This window comes from Balaenoptera ricei, chromosome 18, assembly GCF_028023285.1.
Source record: "Balaenoptera ricei isolate mBalRic1 chromosome 18, mBalRic1.hap2, whole genome shotgun sequence".
Classification (NCBI taxonomy): Eukaryota; Metazoa; Chordata; class Mammalia; order Artiodactyla; family Balaenopteridae; genus Balaenoptera; species Balaenoptera ricei.
The window spans coordinates 28,939,122-28,957,345 of NC_082656.1; positions in this window are offsets into that span (position 1 = coordinate 28,939,122).

Genomic DNA, 18,224 nt, shown 5'->3' on the forward strand with positions numbered 1-18,224 from the left:
ATTAAGAGGTACAAACTTCCAGGTATAAAATAAATAAGTCATGGGAGGTAATGTACAGCACAGGGAATAAAGACAGTCAATAATACTGTAATAACTTTAAGTGGTGACAGGTGGTACCTAGACTTATAGTGGTGATCATTTTTTAATGCATAAAAATATTGAATCACTATGTTATACCTCTGAAACTAATATAATATTGTAAGTCAATTTGATAAAAGGAACAATGACCTCAAATTTTCCAAATTTGCTGATTAGATTCAACAATTTCCCAAATATCAAGAAAGAATAAAATGAAAAAAAAAAAAAAAAGACGTTTTTTAGTACATCATAGTCTAAATCCTGAAACCACAAATGAAGAGAAAATCTTGTAAAAAATTGTGAAACATATTACAAACAGGGGAATAAGGATTCCCAAACAGCTGAATTTTTTTAGGAACAATGGAGAATAAAAAACAGTACAACAACTTTAATGAAAAAAAAGAATAAAAATTATAAGCCTAGAATTCTATATCCATCAAAAATAAGATCAAGATGAAAGAAATGGAAGACGTTTTCTATGTTAAATAAAAACACTTAAAAAGTTTGTTGCTAACAGATCTCCACAAAAAGAAATACTGAAAGAAGCGGTAATAGACTGAAATCTGGATCTATAAGAAGGAATACAAAACATTGAAAATAGTAATTGTTTGGGTGAATATTGAAGGGAATAAGTACTTTTATCTTTTGTTATTTCTTCTCTTTCTTTTTAAATTACATAAAACTTTTTAGAGGAAAAATAAAAAAAATATTTTGCAATTTATAATAAAATGAACTGTAAATTATTTAATATTGTTTTTAAAAGTCTATGTTAACACTGGTAGATCATGAATAATTATGGTATGCATTAAAATCCCTAAATCAATAATATTAAAAATAAAAATAAAAAATTATTGGTTGGAAAGCTGAAGACTTATCACTTCTGAAATTACATAAATAATACCACACTCATTTGAAGGATATAGCATGTTCATGGATTGGAAGACTAAACATTAAAATGTCAAATCTCTACAATTTTATGTATTAATTCAATCATAATTCTATTAGGAGTATTTTTGAAAATGACTAGCAACGTAAAAATTTCATACAGAAATGGAAATAAAAATAATCCTATAAAAGAACAAAATTGAAACATTTATAATACATACTCCAGACTAATGCCAAGGTAATTAAGATAGTGTGGTTGTAGTGTAAGAACTGACAAACTGTCAATGGATCAGAAGAGAGTGCCCAGATACAAATACACATTATTACAGTCATTTGCGTTTTGACATAGTAGCCAATTGGGAAGGTAAAGTGTTTTCAACAAGTGAAACTGGAATTACTGGATATCAATATTGGGGGAAAAGTGAATATCAACCTCTGCCTCACACTGTTGAAAAATAATTTGTATTGTTTTACAGACCTAAAGGTAAAAAGCTAAATACTTAAAACTTTTATTGAAAAACTTTAGACAATACTTCTGTGTCTTTGGGTGGGCATATGCAGCTTAGACAGGAGAGAGAAAGAAACAAGCATAAAATAAAAAATTGATGAATACATCTCCATTAAAAGTAAAATTTTTGATTATAAAAATTCAACATTAGTAAGTAATTAGGCAAGCTACAGACTGGGGAAAATATTCATGGATCATGTCTCTCACAAAACTGGTATTCGAGTTATAGAAAGACTGTCCACAACTCAATAAAAAAGAGGAAACAGAAACCAACCCCCAAAAATGGGTGAAAAATTTAAGTAGACACACATAAAAGAAGACATACAAATAGACAATATACGCATGAAGAAGTTCTAACATCATTTGTCCTTATGAAAAGGCAAATTAAAATCATCAGGACATATCACGACACATCTACAAGAATGGTTAATTGAAAACAATAACAGCACTCATGGAACTTTACCAAAAGAGACCTATTTAATCTGTGTATTACATGAGCATATATTTAGAATTCCATTTTGATTTACTGAATGTGTTTTTTAGTGCGTCTCTTCATGCAGCATTTTTAGTTGTTGTTCTAGGTATTACACTATTTATACACAACTGATCAGTCTACTGGTGTTCTCTTTTCACCATTCAAGTTAAGAATAGAAATCTTATTGCCCTTTATATCTCTTTGTGCCTCTCACTTTACAATATATCTTAAATAGCTCCTCTTCATACATATACTTAGGACTACATTAGACAGTTGTAAATTTTTGCTTTAACCAGCAGACATAATTTAGAAAACACAGAGAAGGAATGTCTATTTTATTTACCCATGTTCTGCTTACTATGATCTTTCTTCATTCCTGATTTCCAAGATTACATATTTTAACATTTCCTTTCTGTTTAAAGAACTTTCTTTAGCCCTTCTTTTATGATAGGTGTACCTGTGATAAATTATTTTTGTTTTCCTTCATGTGACAGTATCTTGATTTCTCCTTCATTCCTGAAGGGTATTTTCAGTGGGCATATTGTGAGTATACAGTGTATATACAGTGATTTTTCTTGTGGCACATGAAAAATAGTATTGTTTACCTATTATTTCTGGCATCCATGGTTTCTGATACAGAATATAATATTTTTTCAAATTATTTTTACTCTATAGGTAAACTGTCATTTTTCTCTTGATGCTTTTGAAATTTATTCTTCCTACTTGGTTTTTAGAAAGTAATTATGATGTATCTTGATGTGGATTATTTGACTTTATAGTATTTAGAACTAACTCAAGTTGAATCTGTAGGTTTATGTCTTTTGCAACATTGGGAGAGTTTTCAGCCATTATTTCTTTAAGTACATTTATAGCTCCTCCTCCTTTACCTCCCCTGCCAGAAAAAACTCAAATGTATGAGTGTTAAATATTTTTGTATTCTCCTATAAGCTTGTGAGACTTTGTTCACTTTCTTCAGTGTATTTTTTCTATGCTGTTGCAATTGCATAATTTCTATTATTCCATCTTCAATTTCACTGGGATTTTTTTTTTTGGTTGTTGTTGATGATCTTCTGCTCTGTCACCTCCATTCTCCCGTTGAGTTCAACCTGAGCTTTTTATTTTGGTTATTGCATTTTTCAGTTGTAATATATCTATTTACGTCTTCTTAATATATTCAGTTTCTTTGAAGAGGCTCTGTATTTTATTTTTTAAAATTTCATTTATTAAAAAGTATGTTATAATTGCTCATTGAAGAGTTTTTATAATGGGTGTATTAAAATCTTTTTCAGATATTTCTAATGTCTCTGTTATCTCAGTCTTGTCATCAATTGATCCTCTATTTTCAAATCCATTGTGACATATTCTTGATTCTTATGATGATTGATTTTCAATTGAAGCTTAAATATTTTTGTACTGTGTTATTTGACTTTTGAGTCTTGTTTAAATGTTCTGTTTTAACTGATCCATTCTGACACTGTTCTGGCAGGGGACTGTATTGTCCTGTTACTGCCAAATGGTGGGAGAAGTCCAGGTTACACACTAAGTCTCTATTCATACTACGGGTGGGGAGGAGGAGGCTTCTTGTTATTGCTAGGCTAAGGTAAGGTGGGAGTCATAAGCATTTAGATTCTTGGAATATGTTGCACCGTTTCAATGCCCTTTTAATGTCTCATTTTCCAGATTTTCTAATTTTTTTTAGCAAGACTCTTGTTTACCCGAGTTATTATTTCCACCTTAGGCAGCTGTGATGTTAAGGAATTGCCACTCAATGTTTCTATGAATGCTCTAAGGATAGGGTTTCTCAGTGAGAGAGTTCAGACACCAATATAGACAAAATCTATGTCTGGATATTTTTCAGGAAACTGCCAACCAGGTCAAATAGTGACAATCTCTGGAGATGGGGCTTTTTGACAAGCTCCAATACCCTCACGAACGGCTGTTAAGCTTCTAGTTTTGATGGCTATCCTTGTTACAAGGCTGTTAGTTTCAAGGGTACATGGGGAAAGGGAAATGGGAAATGGGAAAGGGAAAGTTAAAACACCAAGAAATTTGTATTTACTGTGATTCAGTCATTTTTCTTGAATAACCACTCTTTCAGTTTACCTGTGGTTAATTTCTAGAGTTCTAAAAAGTTCATTTTGACTATTTTTGCCAGTGTCGACAATCTTTGCCATATCGAATCGGTGAATTATGAAAGAATACCAGTTGATTTTTTTCCTAACAAAATGATTCTTTTATTGCTATAATACACAGCAGATACAAAAGGTACCTTTAGCAAAAACATAAATCAGCAGTTATTACGGCATAAACCACTAGTTTAACTTAGGTTTATGCAAAAAGAGGCGACTTTGTAAATAAAGCTAGAAATAAGAGTATTTGTCTGCTACTTAATGCCTAATGATTTACAAAAAATGAGAAAGTCGCCTTTAAGTCAGGGGAAGAGACTGCACGGAGATCATTCACATTTACAACAGTGGCTCAATCCCTCCGACCAACGATCTGCTTACAACTGAACGCTAAAAGGATGAGCCCCGTTCATGCCCAGCATCTCTCTTTAATGGCAGATTGCAAAGCGTAAGCAGCGGCAGAGCAGCAGTTGCTCAAAGCTACAACTTTACCAGGCAGGTTAAGATCACGTGATTGAGCATTTGTTTCCTCCAGACGCGGGTACCACGGGGACGTGCCTTTCACCGTCAAAGCCGGGGTCTGTAAGGAGTCAGGAAGGGACGTCTGCCGTGAACAGACCAGAAGCTTTGTGCGGCTCCTTTCTCCCTGAGGTGTGTTGCCTGGAGAACTTCACAGTCCGTTCTGTCAATAGCGAGAGTTCCGAGTCCTCAGGATGCACGCTGGGCCTGGGGGAATGGGGATCGCCTGGGCTTCTAGCGCTTTCAGCTGACACCAAGGCCTTGTGTGAAGTGTCTGCCAGCTGGTCCCCACCAGGGGAAGCCAGTCCTCAGCCTGACCTCAGGTGACCTTTTGGACGCGTCTGATTCCAAATCTTATCTCTGAAGAGTCAGTCTGCATTTGTTTTTTTTTTGTTTGTTTTTTAAAATAAAAGAGCCTAGCTAAAACATTAAAAAAAAAAAAAAAAAAAAAAATCACCGCTTTTATGGACTAGCATATTCTACAGCTCTTACTCCACCATTCCGAAGTGTTTTCAAGGTTATTGTTTTAAACACCAAGTTTGGGGGATGTTTGTTTTGTAGCAGCCAGAAAACTCTTAATTAGATGGTGAGGGAGAAAAGTAGAAAAATGAATCATGATGCATTTTAAAGACTGCATATATTAATGTGGTTTAGGGAAAAAATACCTTGTGCAACCTATCATCTTTTTTTTGGATTCTGATCACTGACCATTGGTTCAATACTTTGCTGACTCTATAGACTTGTTTTATCTTTGTTCTTTTGTTTTTGTTCAGTAGACTTTATTAATCAACCTTCCCCACCATATGAACCATTTATATCAAAAAATGTGTCTCTGGTAATTATAAAATGAAAAGATGTTCCTTTGTTGATTAAATTTGTTTTTATTTTTATTCTGCTTTTCCCCTTAGGCCACTATCAATGTCAAATTTGTTTTAGCCAAGAGGCACAAATATAATATTTCATCATGAAATATAAAAAGGTATACATTATGAAAGGAATGCTATCAAAATCTCATGTAAAATGTAGATATTTATATTTATGACAGCTCTATAACATAAATGGCATTATCTTCACTAATTTATTAACTTTGCTTGTTTGACATAAAACTCTAAAAATGACTAACGTTAGAAATAAAAATCCATTATTCATCAATTGCACAAATCTGTAAAATAGCCTATTTTTAGAAATATTTATCATTTTAGATTGTAATGGATTTGTTGCTTTGTTTCTATATAGTGATCAATTGATATACTTCTTTTGGGGGCTCATTAATATATTTCTTTTGCGGTAGAGAGAATACAGATGATAAGTTAAATTAACTGATATTGAGATGTTCAGCTCATCACAACTTTTATTTTAAGGAGAAGATTTACATATATATTCTTTCCAATAAGGCTATATTCTGCTTATGGAGAGAACTCAAATCAGATTTCTATTGTTTATTTTTATCTCAAGTATTCTAAACCATAATCTATTTCTATCACTGTGGGATAAAGTAAAGGTAAGGGTTGATTTGGAGTTTTAAAATTTTATACATGTGAAAGGTTTTCTGAGCTTAAAATTTATCAAATTCTATCATGAAAACATTGTAGTGTCCTATATATATATTCATTTTAGATGGAGTGGAGAATTTATAGCCAATTCTTGGAAAACACATTCAATTGTCCCTGTCCATGTGACTATATGGTTTAGTACATTCCCTGATGTACTAAATTTTAAAATGTATTAAATCAGGTAAATGGAAAGGGACAAAGTTCTTCTATATGAAGTTTATATGTACTTGAACTCAGCAATAATTTGAATGATTTTTTGCTATTATTTAAAAGAATATAGACACTATGTTTCATGATTTTGATAATGATAGCTTTTCATTTATTTCCAGCATTTGTTATTTCCTTTGTTGGGGGCACATTTTAAAAAATAAACATTATCAGGTGCATCACCCCTTTATCATAACTGAGCTTTGCAAATCCTAATGAATAAAATGGTACAAGATTTGATTTTAAAATATCTTAAATTAAAGACATGAAAATTATCTATTACCATATTCCAAACTGTGTTCCATGGGCTCAAAAACACTACTTTCTTAACCTTTTAGTGTCTTCTCTGCGTATTTGTTTAGAAGAAATGTAAATTTACTCTCTCTGTACTTTATAAATTCCCCATGGAGTCTCTTCTCACTAAAGTGTTCAACTGCTACTTGTGAGGATGATGGTAACACTGATCAAGGCTGTGTTGGGACAGCATCAAGATACATTCTAGTTAGATTTCAACTGATGGGACATGCTGGGGATTTCAAGTTTAACTTGTTTATTAAATAAAAAGTTGGAGATGTTGTCCAAGGACATTTCTAAGTGTTATATTTCTTTTTGCACCTAAATTTTACGAAGAAAAATATTCCTAATCAAAAGCATTTATTTTAGAGTTCAGTAATTATTTTTCACCAACTATTTTCACACCTTGTCTTTTTTTAGATGCTTCAAGTTACCTGGTTTTTAATCATTATTTAAAGTATTCAAATCACAGCAATGCTATATCTGTGATGATAAAAACAGAACTTCTCAACCCTTTCTAGTTGTCCTTGATATATATTATAACTTGGTTTTAAAGGATGCCACTTTTTTTTTTTTTTCCCAAAAAGAAGTGGAAGCAGGAAAATCTGCCTTTTTATATCACACTTGATAAAGTATAATGCAATTCAACACAAATCTCTAGACTGGATATTAGGAATTATGGGTTACTGTTTCAACACTTCCACAAACCTCTCTCTCAATTGAATCCAGTCCAAATTGTGGGGAATATAATTTGTTCCATTTTTGGACAAATAATCAGGTTGCCCTTATATCTTAATATTGTGTCTAATTGCAATCATAAAAAAATACAAATGCAAAAGGACTAAGAATTGACTGAAGTCCTTCTATTCTTATAAGACAGGGTTTGCTACTCTTTCTTCAAAACAACTGTTTTGAAGGGATTAGAATTTGAGTTTGCTGAGAATGCCACTGAAGTATTTTGGCTGCCCTGACCACAGTTTGAAAAATTCTATCATAATCTATAGAGATAAGTCAATTTTCCTATATAAATGGATAACATATCATTTCCCACCTCACTTATGAAACCAGGAAGGTAATATTGATACCAATGATATATACATTTGAAAAAGGGAAAGTCTAAAAATTTAGTAGGTGAGTTTCACACAGTGGCAGGACTTTCACACATTGGATGAAAGACAAATAACATGACAAATGACAAAATATGTGAATAGATGTCACTATAAAATAATTAAATGTATAAGGTATATATATATATACACACACATATGTATGCTTGTAGCAAATGTAGTATACTTATATAAGTTGTTAATAATAGAAAAAATTTACTATGCGGTATATGGAGACTCACTGTACATTCTTAACTTTTCTGTAAACCAAAAATGTTTTAGAAAATAAAGCCTATTTTAAAACTTTAAAAATACATGTTCATCTTTAACTTTCACCCATAAAATTATATTATGATGCCTGGAAAACTATTGGATGCTAATATAATGCATTATCACATTTCATCCTTTTTGTGTAGTGTATTCATTAAGCAATAATTTTTCTTTTTTCATTAAATTCATGCCTTCACAGGCCAATAGGATTAATGAATAAAGAGCTGAGAAAATAGTTTGAATATCTTGCAATCTAAATGGCAAGGCTTATGATGATTCAAAATGAAATACCAATAAATTTACTTTAAGAATGCCATGAATCAGATATTCAAATATTGAAAATATAATGCAACTATATTATAATCATTTATGTTGGTTTTTAAAAATTCCCATTTTTCAAATATTCATTAGTTCTAGATGCATCAGAAGACAGAAAGTTTGTGATTAATTAGGCTTATTATTTTGATAGATACATAACAATGTACCCTGAGGAAAGCAACAGAGAAAACAGGCTTTGTATAATATCTTCAGTACGATTAATCATTGGTATTTGGAGCTTAGAATTAAAACGATTCAGAAGAGTAACAACCTTGGGTAGATTAAAATCCAAAAAGGGAGCCAAGCCAGCATGTAGCTCAGTTCATGACTCTTACAAAACACTTAATGACTGCTTATTATTTTAAGCTTTGTAGGTTTGAATCAATATGGAGCCTAAAATGATGTTAACTTAAAATCCAGAAAGACCCTACTCAGTGCTCTGTGGTGACCTAAATGGGAAGGAAATCTTAAAAAGAGGGGGTATATGTATATGTATAACTGATTCACTTTGCTGTACAGCAGAGACTAACACAACATTGTAAAGAAACTATAATAATTTTTTTTTAAATCATTTTCTATCTTTTGAGAAATGGGAAATTATGACTCCAGAATACAGTATGGGAAAATCCCCATTATAAAAATATAATCAATTATATATTACATGTATTATATTTTGGCATTTATTATAACTCTCCTTATTTGCCATGAAAAAAATACTTTGCCAGTTGAGTAATATAAATTAATAAAAATGCATACGTTTAAAAACTGTATTTTAAGGTAAGTCTTGAAAAAAGGTTGCCTTTAGTAAATGTCAGCTAATGAAAATAATTAAGTAGAAATTGTATCTGGGAAACACTTAATACTCAGCAAAGGCAAAACACCATTGTTAAGTCTATCGTGTCTTCTAGCTTTAGACTTTATTTCCCCTTCTTTCCCTTCTTCTTCTTCCTCCCCTTCCCCCTTCTACTGCCCTTTCTCTTCTTCCTTTTCTTCCTCCTCTTCCTTCTTCTTCTCCTTCTCCTTCTTCTCCTCCTCCACCTCCTCCTCCTCCTCCTCCTCCTCCTCCTCCTCCTTCTTCTTCTTCTTCCTCCTCCTCTACCTCTCCTGCTCTTGCTTCTGCTTCTTCTGCTTCATATTTCTTAACTCAATTTGAATTTGGACCTGCTAAAATCCCTTGCTAGAGATTTCATAATACATTTAAAATTTCATGGAGTTATCTATACATATAAGTATAAGATATCACTTTTCTCAACACTTGAACATGTTTCAATGACTTTTCAGCATAAGTGAAGGCTATATTAGTGGATTAGGATTTTAAAATATAAGCTATTCATTACGGAATAAACTCAGGATTTTTTGCAATTAACCATCAAGTGTCCACTCGAGGAACTGAAACTAAAATACAACAAACAAAGGATAACTACAAGATGTGAAATATATGCCATACATATCTTAGCACCGATATAAAAGGCAAATAATAATTAAATATAAACTCCAAATTGAATATTACAAAGGTAAATACTTGGAATTACAAGAAGTCTCTCTTTACAAAAGCAACTGTAGACATCGCCCTTCACTGTAAGTAGCTACAGAAAGTTTTTAAATTTACTGAAATATATTAATTCCTTTAAGTTCAAAAAGACAGTGAATACTTATACCATGTCATTCAATTAGTCAGCCATTCATTCAACAAGAATTTATAGACTCTTGTTTGTTCCAGGTATCTCTGAAAGGTAGAAGTTTTGATAGAGGCCAATAGCAAAAACTAGCCTGTCTCATGAAGCTTGTATTTCAGTGAATATGTTTTGTATATATCTGATTTTAATATCATATTCTACAACTTTCAGAAGGTATAGAACTTTGGACATTTACCATTAATAATACAAGTTTAAATGTAACTATATTCTTATTTTTTTATATGACCAAGATTCTGTCTTTATAATTTCTTCCCTTGTCTCACTTAAGAGAGTGCTGTGCCAGTTTCATTAATTCATTCTTTCATTAACTCATTTATTCAATAAACATTCATCATATGCAGGGTATTCCATGCTTGGCACTAGAATAATAAGCCGTGACCCTCTCTTCATGAAACTTACAGTCTACTAAAGCAATCCAAAATGTTAAATAGATATATGCGGGATTAATTTGTCCTTTAAAGCACTACTTCCTTCTAATTTAATCTCAGATTTCAATACCTATACCCTTTAAAATTAAGAAACATGGACATTCTACAATGGAAAGTAAGGTTTCACTTCAACGTTTACCAAGAAATAGAGTTTATCTCTTTTGTATCCCCAATGACTGAGACAGTGCCTGGTACCCAGTTCGTTGCTCAGAAAATAATGCTTAACTGGTTAAATCATGATTTAAATAACCTTTATTTTTTAAAAAAGTAAATTGGATAACAAGAAGGTGTTTGGAGGTAATGTCTTGTTAAGAGAACAGCACGTGATCCTACCAGGCTGAGATGAAAAGGAAGATAGGAGAACAGACCACTGCTACCATCTTGAAAGATTTTACTTGAAACTATACCAGAGAAATAGGGGTTTACATAAATATGGTTTTACTGGTGTGTCCTACATATATATTTACAGGATATCTTAGGAGATGGAAAAAACTAGAAAATTTACTTCATGTGTATATGAAGGGATATGTTATTTCTTAAAAAATGGTCCAGTGACAGCAGAGTCCTCATTTAATAACACACTGATTTTTTGATCTATGGAGTATAATAAACGTAACTTTCATATTGAAAGGTATGTTAGAGATAGCCATTGACTTCAAAGTCTGTGACCCCTCTTTGTGTAATATTTTCCAGTTAAGGGAAGAATAATGAATTAACATAATAAGGCAGAAGGCAGAATAAGGCAGAAATAAGGCAGAAAACTATCTACAATAATATCTACTCAGTCTTACATTTGTGTTTTCAAATTCATCAACAACATCCTACATTTGACATACAATTTAATCTATTTAAATATTTAAATATAAGGCTAAACCACTTAAATTTCTCTAGCTTGAAATATTCCTTATTATTTACCCATTTTCTTCTATTTCACATGTCTAATTTATCAGTGCCTGTTAAAAAGTGGTTATGAGAAATGTACAAAAATTTCACGTGACATAGCATAATTTTTCTTCATTCAGGTTTGCACAACAGAGAATTTTCTTTTTCATCATCTTTTCTGTACATTTATGAAGGAATTCTATTGGTATGTTTGACCTCAAAATGTAGTTAAAATATTAAGAAAGGAAATTTTGACTAGATAAGAAACAATAATAAAGGTAAGAGAAGTGTATCATGCAGACTAAGCATATGAGTCAATATGGCTGGTGTGTTTTAAGTCAAGCGTCTTCTAAGGGAATAAAATTCTAGCTTGTAAACTTACACAGGTATGGCAACTGAAGACTTTTATCTCTTATTCACAAAGAATTCAATCTGCCTTTTAAATCAATTTCTCTTTAATGAAAGTAAAATATCTTAGAGTTTTGCTATCATGAATTCTGGGAAATATCTTTTATGTAATGACTAATAAAAAAGACTTCTAAGTTAGAATTTGCAAGTATTCATCTCATTTGCCTTTACCTTATGTTTTTTCTGTATCAAATATATTCTTACAAAAGGTCATTGTTAAAGTATGCATCTTCAAAATTTTGCAGAGATGAGAGGCTGAATAAGCTAACTACTGGATATCTAAGTATAATATAATGGCCCTGAAATTTTCACTCTTCTAAAAATTATAGCAATTGACAAGTTTCCTCCCTGTCTAGGAACAGTGAAAAGATCCACTTTGGTTTTCTCAGGCTTTTTTTTTTTTTTTTTTTTTTAGGAAATCCTCTCTCAGGATTTTGTAGAAATCCTCTCTCAGGATTTCTGTCTCGATTTCTCTTCTTACAATCTGACAAGCCTGAATTGATGGCTGAATAACTCAATTAAAACTTCCTTTCTTTTTTTTTTTTTTACAGTTTCTCTCCCATTGCCTGAATATTATATAAATGACTCCTATTAAATGTATGAGCAAAGTGAAATCACTTTGAAGGAGATGAACCTTTGATAGCTAGGGATTAGCTTTTCTGTGTTTGCACATGGAGGTCCCTTTTCATTCTTTATAAGTGGATTCTAATGATACAGAAACTCCATTTATCATGGTATATTAATTAGCTGTGCTATACTCCCTAAGATGAAATGCATAATAAAAGTGTAAAGTGAGATGAAACAACCTTTACTCTTAAGAATGTCAGGAACCAGGTTATTCAAACACAGATTGCACATTTTTCTATCTTTTTTTAACTTTAATAAGGTATTGTTACCTTTTAGCAAGAGCAATACTCTTTTTTTTCAATTCTTCATATTTATCTTACCCCCTTAATTTTTCAGATTTCTCAGTCAAATACCAGTTAGTTCATTTAGTGACACATATAAGTATGCTGAGTTCTTGAAATGTGTGACCGTTTTCTCTTTCCATCCATCTTGTGTAAAGACAAAGGGGATAAGTTTACCCCATTTGAAAGTACTGCACCAAAGCATTTTTATTTCACTGATCACAACTAATTTCTTCCTACCCTCTCCCTAATAGTTGCTCTGGATTCAGAGTCACTGTCTTTCTTCTTAGATGTTCTTATCAGCGCAGCTATAAGAATAGATACAAAGGTTTCACACATTCCTTATGCTTTTACCTGTCTCTTGTATTTCATTTATGTATTAGGAGAAAAGAGTCCTAAGTTAAGACTCAGGATAACTATTGTGTTGACCAATAGATTTGTTCGTATTTTTCTGTAAGATGGCTCTAGTAACACTTAGTTGTCTTTAATTTCGTTGGAGACAATTTTGTTCTATTGTATTGTGACAGCTGTCATATCAGCATGCATTTAAAAAAACACTTACCAAATTGGTGAATTTTTGTGTAGCCATTTTAATATTGAAGATGGAAGAAAAAAAGCAACATTTTCAGCATATTATGCTTTATTATTACCTTCAAGAAAGGTAAAAACACAACTGAAATGCAAAAAAATAAAATAAAATAAATTGTGCAGTGTATGGAATAGGTGCTGTGACTGACCGAACATATCAAAAGTGGTTTGCTAAGTTTCTTGCTGGTGATTTCTAGCTGGAAGATGATCCATGGTCAGGTAGACTTGAAGTTGATAGCAGTCAAATCGAGACATTAATTGAGAACAATCAACGTTATACCATGCAGGAGATAGACGACATACTCAAAATATCCAAATCAAGCGCTGAAAATCATTTACACCAACTTGGTTATGTTAATCACTTTGATGTTTGGGTTCCACATAACTTAAGTGAAAGAAACCATCTTGACTGTATTTCCGCATGCAATTCTCTACTTAAACGTAACGAAAATGTTCCTTTTTAAAAACAAATTGTGGAAAGTTTAGGAAAGTTTAGCCTTTGACACCACAGCTGCAGCAAACAGTAAACATAATCTAGTCCCTAGCCAGATAAACCTCACACGAAAGGCCTATCTACCTCAGTTCCTTTTACTCAGTACAACATGCCCAGTTTTCAACACAATTTACAAGGTTGCCATTTAAATGGCAAAAAACACAGTATGAAGAGAGAAGTCAGCTTTAGAACCAAACTCAGATATTCCAGAAAATTTTGGAATTATCACACCAGAGATTTAAAATAACTATGATTAATATGCTAAGGTTTTTAATGCAAAAAATGGAAAACATGCATGAACATATGGATAATGAAAGCAGAAAGATGGAAGTTCTAACAAAATATCAAAAGAAAATTCTAGAAATGAAAACTTCTGTAACAGAAATGGACATGGCAAAGGAGCTAATCAGTGAGCTTGAAGATATGTCAATAGAAACTTCAAAAGCTGCAATGCAAAGAGAAAAAACAATTAATTAAAAAGATGACATAGAATCTTAGAACTGTGCGACAATTACAAAATACATAAATTATATGTAATGGGAATACTGGAAGGAAAGAAAGTGTCCTCCTCCTCCTCCCCCTCCTCCTCCTTCTTCTGCTTCTTTCTTCATTAATTTAATTCATATCATTAATTTAACTAATAACATTTATATACATACCCCAATTTGAAATTTGGAGCTGTGGACATCCTTCGCTACTGGTTTCAAACTAAATTTATTATTTCATGAAGTAATCTATGCAAATGAGTATAAGGTTTTATTAGCCTGTTTTCTAAAAACTTGTAATATTTCAATGACTATTTAACACACATATATGTTATATCAGGAAATTTGTATTTTTAAAGTATAAACTGTTTGGTTAATAAAGAATTCATTATGGAATAAAAAGGGGCATTGCATGATGATAAGAGAGTCAATTTTCCAAGACAGTATAACAATCCTTAATGTATATATATGTAAAAACATAGCATCAAGATCAAAATTCATGAGGCAAAAACTGATAGAGCTACAGGGAGAAACAGACAAATCCACTCTTATAGTTGGATGCTTCAACAGAACCAGCACACAAAAATCTGTAAGGATATAGTTGAACTGAACAGTATTACAAACTAAATGCAACTAATTGACATTTATAGAATATTTCATCAAAGAACAGCAGAATACATATTTTTCTCAAGGTCACATTGAACATTCACCAAGATGTGCAACTTTCTGGACCATAAAACACATTTTAACACATTTAAAATAAGAGATATGATACAAAGTACGTGCTCAGACCACATGGAATTAAAGTAGAAATTAATGATAGAGAAAAAGCTGGAAATCCCAAAGTATGCTGAGATTAACATCACACTTCTAAATAACACTGTGTTGAAAAAATGTGTAAAGTGAATTTTAAAATATTTTTATCTGATTAATATAAAAATACAACTTATCAAAATTTGTGTGATATGGCAAAACTAGTGCATAGAGGCAAATTTACATCATAGAATGGAATATTAGAACGAAGAAAGATCTAAAACCAATCATCTAAGCTTCCACATTATGAAACAATAAAAAAAAAACCAAATTAAATCCAAAGAAGCAGATGAAAATAAATAATAAAATTCAGAACAGTTATCAGTGACATTGAAAACAGGAAAACAATGGAAAAAATCAACAAAACAGAAACTAGTTTGCTGTGAATTTGTCAAATTAGCACTTGTTAAGTGGAAGACAGTGTGCTGGATGATGAGCTGTTGCAGTTCAACAACAGACCATAAAAGACTTGAAATAGAGAAGTTTATTATGCATAGGTCCTGGCATACCTAGAAGGTCCACGTAAGGAGGTCAAGGCAGAGTGCAGACAGAGATAGGACCTGGGACATATGTCTTTACTAGGGTCTGTAGGAAGTATTTTGCAGTCCAGCACTAAGACCAGACTGATCAATTCAAAGAAAAAGAGCAAGGGTTTTGGTAAACCCCACAGCGGTCTTATCAAAGGAGTGGATATGAATAAGGTGTTGGGAGGCATGGAAGACTGTTAATCACAAGGGCTGTTGGGAAAATCATATCAGGAACTTCCATTCGTTTGTGACTGCAGGCTGCTATCTATGGCCTGTGCTTACATGAGGGGCTAATGTCAGTTTAAGGTCAATGCAGGCTACTTGGCCAAAAACAGATACTGAGGCAGCAAGACCATGGAGTAGCTGATGCCAAGGGCAGTAAATGGGTAATAAGGGAATACGCTGACCAAATCTATTGCCACAAATTCAATAACTTAAATTAAATAAACCAATTCATTAAAACATACAGTTTACCAAAACTCACAAGGACAAGTAGATCATCTGAAAAAATCTGTGTTTATTAAAGAAATTAAATATAAATAATAACAATCTAAATCAGAAAGCACCAGGCCCAAATGGTTTCACTGGTGAATTCCACCAAACACTAAAGAGCAAAAGATACACAATTTTCTATAATCTGTTCCAGAAAGCAGAAGCAGAGGGAACACTTTCTAACTCATTTATAAGGTCAGCATTACTCTCATACCAAAACTGGACATTGCAAGAAAGGAAAACTATCTTATGATAGTAGGTACAAAATTCTCAATAAAATATTAGCAAATCAAATCCAACCATGTATAAAAATAAGCGCACACTACAACCATGTGGGATTTTACCAAATATACAAGGCTAGTTCAACATTCAAAAATAAATTAATGCAATATATTATATCAGTAGGCTAAGAAGAAAAGTCATATGGTTACATCAATAGATATAGAAAAAAAACATTTGACAAAATCTAATGCCCATTCGTGGTTTTAAAATCTCAGCAAACTGGTAATAGAAGCAAATTTCCAAAAGTTTATAAAAATGTCTACAAAAAATCGACTACTAACATTATATTTAATGGTGATAAACTAGATGCTCTCTTGCTAAGGTCAAGAAAAAGGAAAGAATGTTTCCCTAACTACTTCTACTCAATATTTTAACACTGTAATAAATTTTCTATCTAATACATTAAGAAAACAATAGGAAATAAACATATACAGATTGTGAAGGAAGAAATGAATCTGTCTTTATTCACAGATGTCATGATTGTCAATGGACAAAGTCCCAGATATTTCACACACACACAAATCTTCTTAAACTAATAAGCCATTATAGCAAGGCTGCAGGACAAAAAGTTAATACAGAAAGATCAATTTCTTTCCTATATACAAGCAGTGAACAACTGGCATTTGAAGTTAAAAGCACCACGCCCTTTTAATTAACATCCTCAAAGCTGAAATTCTTAGATATAAATCTAATAAAGTATTCTCAAAATACATATGAGGAAAGCTATAAAACTGATGTAAAAAATCAAAAAACTAAATAATTAGAGAGATTTTCCATTTCACAGTTAGGAAGCGTCCATAATTAAGATATCAGTTCTCCCCAAATTAATCTATAAATTCAAGGCAATCCCAGTCAAAATCTCAGCAAGTTTTACTTTGTGAATATCATCAAATTGATCCTAAAGTTTATATGGAAAAGAAAAAGTACCAAAATAAGAAATACAATATTAAAGGAGAAGAATAAAATTCAAGGACCGACACTACCCTATTTCAAGACATTATAAAGTTACAATAATTGAGACAGTGTGGTTTTTGTGAAAAAGTAGACAATCAGATCAATGGAATGGAATAGAGTACAGAAATACACCTACACAAATATAGTCAATTGATTTTTGACCAATTAGTAATGGCATTTCAATAGAGAAAGGATAGTCTTTGCAACCATTGGTGCTAAAACAACTGGGCATCCAAATGCAAGAAAATGAACTTAGACGCAAATGTTACAATTTCAAAAAAAAATAATAATAATAACTCAAAGTGGATCATAGACCTAAACGTAAATGTAAAACTATAAAACTTCTAGAATATAACATAGTAGACAATATAGATGAACTTGAGTTTGACAATGAGTTTTCAGATACAATATTGCTCTGTAAAGACACTGTTAAGAGAATGAAAAGACCAGCCACAGAGTGGAAGAAAATACTTTTAATGCATATCTCTGAGAAAGTACTTGTATCCAAAATATACATGAACACTTAAAACTCAACAATAAGAAAACAAACAACCTAATTAAAACATAGGCAAAGGATCTTAACAAACACCTCACCAAAGAAGACACATAGATGGCAAATAAGCCTACATGAATATTCTCAATGTCAATATCATATATATTAGGAAATTGCAAGTTAAACAATGAGATATCACTGCACTAAAATCCAAAACACTGACAACATCAAATGCTGGTGGAGAAATGGAGCAACAGGAAATCTCATTCCTTGCTTCTAAATATACAAATAATAAAGCTACTTTAGAAGACTGTTCGACAGCTTCTTAGAAAAAGAAACATAGTCCTATTATAAAATCCAGCAATCCACTCCTAGATAAATTTATGCAAATGTGTTAAAAACTATGTCCACACGAAAACCTTCACACTGATATTT